Here is a 10,351-nt window from a genome sequence, read left to right on the forward strand (position 1 = left end):
GATTCCCTAATGTCTTAAAGTTTAAACAATCAATGTATAATTGCCTATGTTTTAATTCAAGACATATCAATAAAAATCATAAATTAATTAAAATTCATTCTAATAGTGATATAAGTGATTCACGTGAGAAAAAGACAAAATTCAGGGATTTCTAATGATGATATGAAAGACCCCCCACACTTAAGATGTACATTGCCCTCAATGTACAAAGATAGATATATTGAAAAGTATAGATATAGAATCATAAGAGAGGGAGAGAAGTGAAACTTCGTGAATGATGAATGGACTCCTTGAATTGGAGTTATAGAGAATAATCGGCCAAGGCAATGATGAGAGTGGAGGAGGACACTCCGTTGGTGGTAGAGCTTTGGAGCTCTTTATGACTGTGATAAAATCAGGAACTCTTTAGGAAATATAATGAAGCATATTTACAAGTAATGAAATAGCCAAAAATAAAAATTGTAAAAACTCAAGATATAATAGCATTAGCAGGAAATAAAAAGTAATTTCAAAATCTAAAGATAAAGCTAAAATAGATAACAGGTGTTTATAGAGAAATTGGGGCACACGGCCGTGGGGCACGCCTGTGTGCCTTTGTTTCAGCCCTTGCATTTTGTGGTTTTCAAAATTGGGTGCATTGGTGTACAGGCCATGTTGCACGGCCATGTCAATCTTCGTTCGCTTCTCCCACACCTGTGTATGCAGGCACATGCCCGTGTTATTGTGACAGTGTCGACCACGGGAACTGGGCACGGGCGTGTCGAACGCCTGTGCTAAATTGACAGGTTTGCCCACGATTTCAAAGCACGAGTTTGTTGCACGCCCATGTTATTTTGGCAGTTTTGCCCAGGGACATGTTGCATGGCCGTGGCAACTTATCACATTCCGTGTTGGGGAAAAAAATTTTGCCCTATTTTCACACGGCCGTAGTGCACGGCCGTGTAACACCCCGAACCCGAGACCGACACCGGAGTCGGACACGAGATGTTAACAAACTTTGAAAAATTTTTCCAGACACTGCCCAGTCTGAGTACTAGTCGCTTCAAAAATCATATCTTGAGTTTCACAACTCGAAAATCAGTTTTGTGATTTTTCCCTGAAACTAGACTCATGTCCCCACCTATGTATTTTTTTCTAGAATTTTTGGTTGGGCCAATTAGTACAGTTTATTAGTCAAAGTCTCCCATGTTACAGGGGTCGACTACACTGACCTTTTCCCATTACGACTTGGATATCTCTCTGCACAGAGTTTCAATACTGATGCCGTTTGTTTCTATGGAAACTAGACTCAGAGAGGAATCCATACATATATTGTATGACCCCTAATTATCTCTGGTCAATTTATAGTGAATTTCCAAAGGTGGAACAGGGAATCCAGAAACTGTTCTGGCCCTGTTCCACAAGAACCCGAATATCTCTTACTGTACTGTTCATATGATTGTTTCGTTACTTTCATATGAAAGTAGATTCATCAAGGTTCGATTACATAATTTATTCACTATTTAATTCCACTCCTACGAATTCTTGTGATTTTTCCAATCCACACCACTGCTGCTATCAGCCTCTGTTTTCAAAGTAAACCTTACCTAATTTGGGGTTTCATGGACCAACTAGGGCCTTGTCATACATAAGCCCACATATGATCATACTTAGCCATTCCAGTGGCTGATCATTTGCTCAACACTTCCATTCCAACTATAGTTACATCATGAAACCATCTATACATTCATAAACACGAATGGTCTAATGCCATACTCCACTTCTACAAGCCATTTTCGCATGGCTGTACACTTATACATTTCATAAAGTACTCGAAAAACAACAATGGGTAGTCCTATACATGCCATATCAAGATTCAACCAAAATAGTACCCAAAAGAGCCTTTGATAGTGTGGGCGACTTCGACTTCAAGATCCCGAGTCCGATAGCTGGAGAACCAAAAATCTATAAAACAGAGGAGCAATGTAACGAGTAAGCAATTTATGCTTAGTAAGTTTGAGCAAGGAATTCCAGCATAAACAAAGAATAACACACATTTAGCTAAATCGAATATTTCATAATACGCAATTTACCGATATCAAACTTGCTTCACAACATTAACAACCCTTATGTACATACACAATAGACTAACTTAGCCGAAGGCCGGTAGCTCGTTTATCAACTGAGCGAACATTTATTTGTAAGGGCTCGATTAAATTCAACACATACGTAACATATCCCCATATTGGGATGTTTTTCGAGTATTCGCTGGAATTTTACAGCAAGCTCATTCATTACCAATTCACGTACCTTCTGGATTTAACCGGATATAGCTCCTCGTTCAAATGCCTTCGGGACATAGCCCGGTTTTAGTAACTCACACAACGCCTTCGGGACTTAACCCAGATTTAATAACTCGCACGAATGCCTTCGGGACTTAACCCGGATTTAATAACTCGCACGAATGCCTTTGGGACTTAACCCGGATTTAATAACTCGCACGAATGCCTTCGGGACTTAACCCGGATTTAGTATCTCGCACAAAGGCCTTCGGATCTTAGTCCGGATATATTCACTTAGCACAAAGCCTTCGGGACTTAGCCCGGACAGCATTCAATTAATCATGCACATCTAACAATAATTCATGGCACATTCATATTTCATTTTCATTTGCGAAACTCAAACACAAGGCACATATCATCGTTGCACATTCGGCTCAATAGCCTCACATAGAGCATGATTTAATCACATCGTAATTTAAGCTCTCTTACTCAAGAACTTACCTCGGGTGTTGTCGAACGATTCCGCTAGCTATTCAACCACTTTTTCCTTCCCTTTATCGGATTTATTTCCCCTTTGCTCTTGAGCTTAATCAAACAAATAAATTGATTTCATCATTTAGGCATCAAAAAGATGAACACAAGGCACTTAGCCCATATTTATACATTAGACATTAAAGTCTCATACATGCAAAAATCATGCATCAACACAACATATTAGCTAATTTCTTTCCCCTTGGCCGAATATGCATGTCTATTTTTGGGGTCGATCTCAACACTTAATACACACATATACACACACTAGTAAAGCATCCTCCCCCTTTTCATCGATTTAACACATGCATTGCTCATCAACATGCAAAGTTACATTCGGCCTTAGCACACATCTTGCTAGCCGATTCTTCTCCATTTAGCAACCAATGCACATATGTGCTCACACAAAAATGCTAAAAAGGAGGTTCAAAAATCATCAAGCCATCATCACATGCATCATTAACAAGCTTCATATTTTGCATGCAATGGCATTAACACAACCTCCACCTAGGCCGAATCTTAACTCATCCTCATGCCTCATCACCACAACATCAAACACCAACCAAGAATGATGCATCCATGGTCAAGTGCCAATTCCATCACATAGCAAGATTTAGACCATGGGCCAAGTAGAACTCAAGCTAACAACTAAAACATGCATGCATCTCATGGAACATCATCAAACATACCTTAGCCTAGCTACATGCATGGCCGAATCTCTTCACCTTTCTTCTTCTTTCCTCCTTAAAATTTTTGGCCAAGGATGAACCAAAGGATGAGAAAATTTTTCTTTGTTTTTCTTTCTAGTTTCGGCAAGCATGAAGATGAGAAAAGGATGAACAAAATTCTCTCCTTTCTTTTCTTTAGCTCACGGCAATGGGGGGGGACAAACAACTACACACACACATTTTTTTTTTGTATTCACCATACTCCTTTTTATTATTTTATTTGTTTTATCCCAACATTTTATGACACAAATTAACATATCTTATTTGTGCCATACTCATGCCATAATTTCCATAAAATAAATTGCACAATTGTTCATCATGCCCATCATGGCCGGCCACTACTAGTAGGGGGAAATTTGACATGCAAGTCCCCCCTTTGTCCACATGCACTAATAGGTCCTCACACATTGACCTATCACATTTTAGAATTTTCTCACATAAGTCCTATTAACTAAATTCACATGAAATCAACCAAATTGAAGCTTGAAATTTTCACACATTCATAATTACATATTCTAGACAATAAGTATCACATTCAAACATTTTGGTGACTCGGTTTAGCGGTCCCAAAACCACTTCCCGACTAGGGTCAACTTTGGGCTGTCACAGGCCGTGTTACATCCCGTCGTATGTGCACGGCCTACGGCATACCCGTGTGCCTGGCCATGTGGTTCTAAAAATCCTGTGTTCAGTGACTCAGTTAGTGAATTAAATGTTAAAGACTAAAATTTAAAATGTTAGCACCGTTAGTGCTCGGGGTGCCTCCCAGGAAGCGCTTGTTTATAGTCTAAGCTCGACTCTACGTTGTGGGTGTATTTAGGTAACTACATGGAGTCGTAGCTCCTCTTTATCGTCTTTGAAATTCTCACCGTTATACATTTTGAGACGATGTCCATTCACCTTAAAAGTGCCTTGTGATGGATGACTTACCTCTATTGTACCATATGGAAATACAGTTTGAACTACGAAAGGACTTGACCATCTTGATTTAAGCTTTCCAGGAAACAATTTGAGCCTCAAGTTATATAACAGGACAAGATCTCTAATTTCAAATTGCCTTCATTCCTTCAAATGGGCATCGTGGTGGCGCTTCGTCGCTTCTTTATATAGGCACGAATTTTCATATGCATTGGCTCGTGACTCATCTAACTCGTTCAACTACATCAACCTGTTTTCACCTGCAAGTTTGGGGTCAAGGTTTAGAAATTTTCTAGCCCAGAATGCCTTGTGTTCCAACTCAAATGGTAAGTGACAGCTTTTCCCATAAACAAGTCTGTAAGGTGATGTTCCTATGGGACTCTTAAAGGCAGATCTATAAGCCCATAAAGCATCATCTACTTTTATCGCCCAATCCTTCTTGTTTAATTCTACTGTCTTTTCTAGGATACGTTTAAGCTCTCGGTTCATTACTTCGACTTGGCCACTAGTCTGAGGGTGATAAGGGGTAGTTGTTCTAAGATGAACTCCGTATTTCTTGAGGGTCTTGTCAAATTGGGCGGTACAAAAATGAGTACCCCTATCACTGATAATTGCTCTAGGTGTACCAAATCGAGAGAAAAGTTTCTTAAGGAATCGTACTACTACTCTAGCATCATTAGTAGGTAAAGCTTAGGCTTCAACCCATTTGGACATATAATCAACAGCTACTAAGATGTATTTATTCCCGAATGAACTAGGGAATGGACCTATGAAGTCAATACCCCAAACGTCAAATATTTTTCATGAGAGCATATATGTCTAAGGCATTTCATCATGTTTGGATATATTACCTGTCCTTTGACATTTTTTGCAAAAAGTAACATACCTGTTGGCATCTTTGAATAGAGTGGGCCAATAAAAACCTGATTCGAGGACTTTATGTGCAGTCTTATTTCCACCGTAATGTCCTCCAGCCGGTCCTGAGTGGAAATGTTCCAAGATTTTCAATGCTTCTATCTTTGTAACGGATCTCCTAATGATTTGATCTGCACATTTACGGAAAAGAAAAGGGTCTTCCAAGAAGTAGTTTTTCACATCAGTGAAGAATCGCTTCTTTTGCTGATGTGTCAAACCTTTTGGGATAATGTTAGCTGCTAAAAAATTTGCAATATCTGCAAACCAAGGTACCTCAGAATCAGATATAGCAAAAAATTGTTCTTCAAGGAATGAATCATTTATTTCAATGCCATCTGGTTTTTGGGTACTTGAGTTTTCAAGCCTGGAGAGATGGTCAACCGCAAGATTTTCAGCTCCTTTCTTATCCTTAATCTCCAAGTCAAATTTCTGCAATAATAAGTTCCATCGAATGAGTCGAGGTTTTGCATCAGTTTTAGTCAAAAGGTGGCGAAGAGCAGAATGGTCAGTATATACGACAACTTTAGACAATATTAAATATGGCCTAAATTTATCGAATGCAAAAACCATAGCTATCAGCTCTTTCTTTGTGGTGTAGTTTTCTTCTACAGCTGTCAAAGTCTTGCTAGCATAATAGATAGGTTGAAAATGTTTATCTCTTTGCTGTCCCAAAACTGCACCTACTCCAAAATCACTCGCATCGCACATTAGTTCAAAAGGTGAATTCCAATCAGGTGCAATTATAATTGGAGCTTTAGTCAGATTATCCTTTAAAGTATTAAATGCTTCTAAACAATCATGATCGAAATTAAAAGGCACATCTTTTTCTAGTAATTTAGTCAAAAGCTTAGCTATTTTAGAAAAGTCTTTAATAAACCTTCTATAAAACCCATCATGTCTTAAGAAGCTTCTAATAGCCTTAATTCAATTAAGGGGGTAGTCTTTCAATGGTTTCAATTTTGGATTTATCAACTTCAATCCCTCTACTAGAAATTTTGTGTCCTAACACAATACCTTCTTGAACCATAAAGTGACATTTGTCCCAGTTAGCACAAGGTTTGTTTGCTCACATCTTATTAACACTCGTTTTAAATTTTTAGGCAAAGATGGAAAGAGTTACCAAAAATTGAAAAATCATCCATAAATACCTCCATGATGTCTTCTACGAGTTCGTCAAAAATGGCCACCATGCAGCACTGAAAAGTAGCAGTAGCATTATATAATCCAAAAGGCATTTTATGATAAGAAAACATATCGTATGGACATGTAAATGTCGTCTTTTCTTGATCTTCAGGAGCTATTGGGATTTGGAAATAGGCAAAGAGTCCTTCTAAAAAGCAGTAGTACATGTGTCCTGACAATCTTTCCAACATTTGGTCAATGAATGGAAGGGGGAAGTGCTCTTTTCTCGCCGCATCATTTAGCTTCCTATAATCAATGCACACTCTCCAACCTGTGACTGTCCTTGTTGGGATTATTTCATTCTTCTCATTGGCTACAACAGTCATGCATCCTTTCTTAGGAACAACCTGCACTAGACTCACCTAAGAACTATCAGAAATAGGATAAATAATTCCAGCATATAGGAGTTTAATTACCTCAGCTTTAACAACTTCCTTCATGTTGGGATTCAATCGTCTTTGGGCTTGCACGCATGGTTTATATTCATCTTCCATTAAAATTTTGTGGGTACAAAAAAAAGGGTTGATCCCTTTAATGTTAGAAATTTTCCAAGCTATGGCCCTTTTATGCTCTTTTAATACTTGGAGTAATTTCTCTTTCTCCTTGGGTTGTAAGTTGGATGCAATAATTACTGGTAATGTGGAATTATTTCCAAAGGAATGCATATTCCAAGTGATTCAGCAATTGTTTAAATTCCAGTTTGGGAGGTTCGTCAATAGAGGATTTTTGCTTAAGTTCATCTTTTACCTAATTACCTCATCTTCTGCTAGTTTTGGGGAGGTCTCATTGGAGTTTAGTTCGGTTCCTATTTCATATCATCATCCATCTCCTCTCCCTGGGCGAGACACAGTTCCATTGTGTCCTTGTATACGATTTCCTAAAAAGAATCTTGAGTAGCATGATCAATAGAGTCGATAAAATAACATGAGTCATCATGTTCTCTAGAAAATCTCATGACATCAGAAATTTTAAAAATAATGTCTTCGTCACCTACTCTAAGTACCAATTTACCATCACTCACATCAATTACAGCTCTAGCAATGGCTAAAAATGGTCGACCCAAAATTAAAGGCACCTCAACATCTTCATCCATGTCAAGCACAACGAAATCAACAGGGAATATAAATTTATCTACTTTTACAACTACGTCTTCTATAATTCCCATAGGATATTTAACAGATCTATCAGCTAATTGAATACTCAACCTAGTGGGTTTCGGTTCCCCAAGACCAAGTTGTTTAAACATTTTATATGGCATCAAATTAATGCTGGCGCCTAAATCAGCTAGTGCTTTATCAACATTCAAACTACCAATTAAGCAGGGAATAGTAAAACTTTTTGGGTCTTTCAGTTTGGCTAGCAGTTTGTTTTGGAGTATGGTTGAGCACTCCTCATTAAGTTCCACTGTAGATAAGTCTTCAGACTTCCTTTTGTTTGTTAGAAGCTCCTTTAAGAATTTTACATATGTAGGCATCTGTGATATAGCTTCAACAAAAGGTAAGTTAATATGCAATTGTTTAAAAAGTTCAAGAAATTTACCGAATTGTGAATCCATACGATCTTTCTTCAACTTTGCTGGGTATGAGATTGGTGGTTTATATTCATTTGGCATTAAGTTTTCATTATTTTCGGGTTCGACCTCCTTTTTGTCAGCTTCTTGTGGTGGATTCTTTTCAGATTTAGCTAACACTTTCCCACTCCTTAGTGTAACTGCTTTCACGTGCTCTTTTGGGTTGGGTTCAGTGTTACTAGGTAGACTTCTTGGTGGTCTTTCAGATATCAATTTAGCGATCTCACCTATCTGAGTTTCGAGCCCTTGGATCGACGCTTGTTGATTTTTAAGTGCTATCTCGGTATTCTGAAAATGAGTTTCTGACACTGAGATGAATTTTGTTACCATCTCCTCAAGGTTTGACTTTTTCTCTGGTTGGTAGGGTGGTTGTTGAAAGCCTGGAGGTAGTGGTCTCTGATTCCCTTGGCCTCCCCATGAGAAATTTGGGTGGTTCCTTCAACCTGCATTGTAAGTATTACTATAAGGATTATTTTGAGATCGAGGATTATTACCCATGTAATTTAACTGCTCGTTCTCCATGTTGTAGCCATAGGATGAGTATTCTGAATTGCTTGATCCATCTCCACTTGCTTCGCACTGCATTACTGGGTGAACCTGTGAAGAACTAAGAAAACCATCAATTTTCTTATTTAAGAGTTCTACCTAATTAGAGAGCTTGGTGACCGAATCGAAGTTATAAACGCCGGATGTTTTCGTTGGCTTTGTCCTCATGACTTGCCACTGATAGTTATTCAGTGACATCTCCTTTATAAAATCATAGGCATCTTCAGGTGTCTTATTATTGATGGTTCCGCCAGCAGCTGCGTCAACCATTTGTCGAGTCGAAGGATTCAGGCCATTATGAAAGATTCGAACCTGTAGCCAGAGTGGTAACCCATGGTGAGGGCATCTTCTCAAGAGGTCCTTGTATCTATCCCATGCATCGTAGAGTGTTTCTAAATCCATCTGTACAAAAGAAGAGATATCATTACGTAATTTAACCGTTTTAGCCGGCAAAAAATATTTTAATAAAAACTTTTCGGTCATTTGTTCCCGAGTAGTGATTGACCCCTATGGTAACGAATTCAACCACTATTTAGCTTTGTTTCTCAATGAAAAAGGGAATAACCGAAGGTGAATGGCGTCATAAAAAATGCCATTGATTTTAAAAGTGTCGCAAAACTCTAAGAAATTTGCTAGGTGAGCGTTGGGATCCTCGTCCTGAAAACCATCAAACTGAACCAACTGTTGTATCATTTGAATTGTGTTAGGTTTCAGTTCAAAATTATTTGCAGCAATAGTAGGTCTAACTATACTTGACTTAGTTCCTGTTAAATTAGATTTATCATAATCATACATAGTGTGTGGAACAGGATTCTAATTTACTGGATCAGCAGCAATCGCAGGAGGTAGTGGATTTTTAGCCATCTCCTTGGTTGTGGTTGAAGTATTGTCCTCTTGCTCATCCTCTTTGTATCTTACGCTTCGCTTTATTTCTCTTCGGTTTTCGTGAACTGTGCAGTCGATCTCATTGTCAAAAAGTAGTTGTCCTGACGAGTTTCTTCTAGTCGTAAACTAGAAAAACTTGTCAGAAGAAAATAAATGAAGAATTAGAAAAGAAAAAAAAATTTAATTGCAATAAAAGTAAAATGGCTAAAGTAATAAAAATCGAGTGTTCCTAATATCCTAATTCCCCGGCAACGGTGCCAAAAACTTGATACGTGATATTCGTGACAGGTTTTAAAGATTTATGAATGAATCGTTCTTGAGACTAACTTATTATCATGATTAAGGCAAGTGTACCTATCGATCAGTAGTATAGTTCAGCAAGACCGGATTGTCGAACCCAAAAGAACCACGAGTACTAGTATTTACTTCCTTTTTATTATCTAGCCTAAAAATTAAGAGGTTTGGTTATCTAAACTAATTACTAAACTAATTATCTAGACTTCACTTATTATTTGACTTTGAATCAGACGATTTATTCATTTGACTTGATCCGTAGAAATCCCTAAGTTATATTATTATCTCTCTCGAGACTAATAACGTCTAACCCTAGGTTGAATAATTGAAATCTCTTTCTAATTAACACCCTAGAATTGCATTAACCTGATCTATGGATTCTCTCATTAGGTTTCACCCTAATCCGACAAAATCTTATCACCCTATCTTTAGGCATTCAATCAAATCCGCTTAATTATGACAAATTTACTCTTAGACAGGGTCTATTCCTCCTTTGAATAAGAGCTTAACTTGAATCAATA

General features: G+C 38.0%; 1 non-coding gene across 1 annotated transcript; it reads left to right on the top strand.

Annotated features, from left to right (window-relative positions):
- Positions 1-8,979: 8,979 nt before the first annotated feature.
- On the top strand, positions 8,980-9,086 carry LOC121231549 (small nucleolar RNA R71). Its single transcript, XR_005929607.1, has one exon. It is a non-coding gene; the product is annotated as a small nucleolar RNA R71 (small nucleolar RNA).
- The last annotated feature ends 1,265 nt before the right edge of the window (positions 9,087-10,351 follow it).

The sequence above is a fragment of the Gossypium hirsutum genome, chromosome A06 (assembly GCF_007990345.1).
Source record: "Gossypium hirsutum isolate 1008001.06 chromosome A06, Gossypium_hirsutum_v2.1, whole genome shotgun sequence".
In the NCBI taxonomy this organism is placed as follows: domain Eukaryota; kingdom Viridiplantae; phylum Streptophyta; class Magnoliopsida; order Malvales; family Malvaceae; genus Gossypium; species Gossypium hirsutum.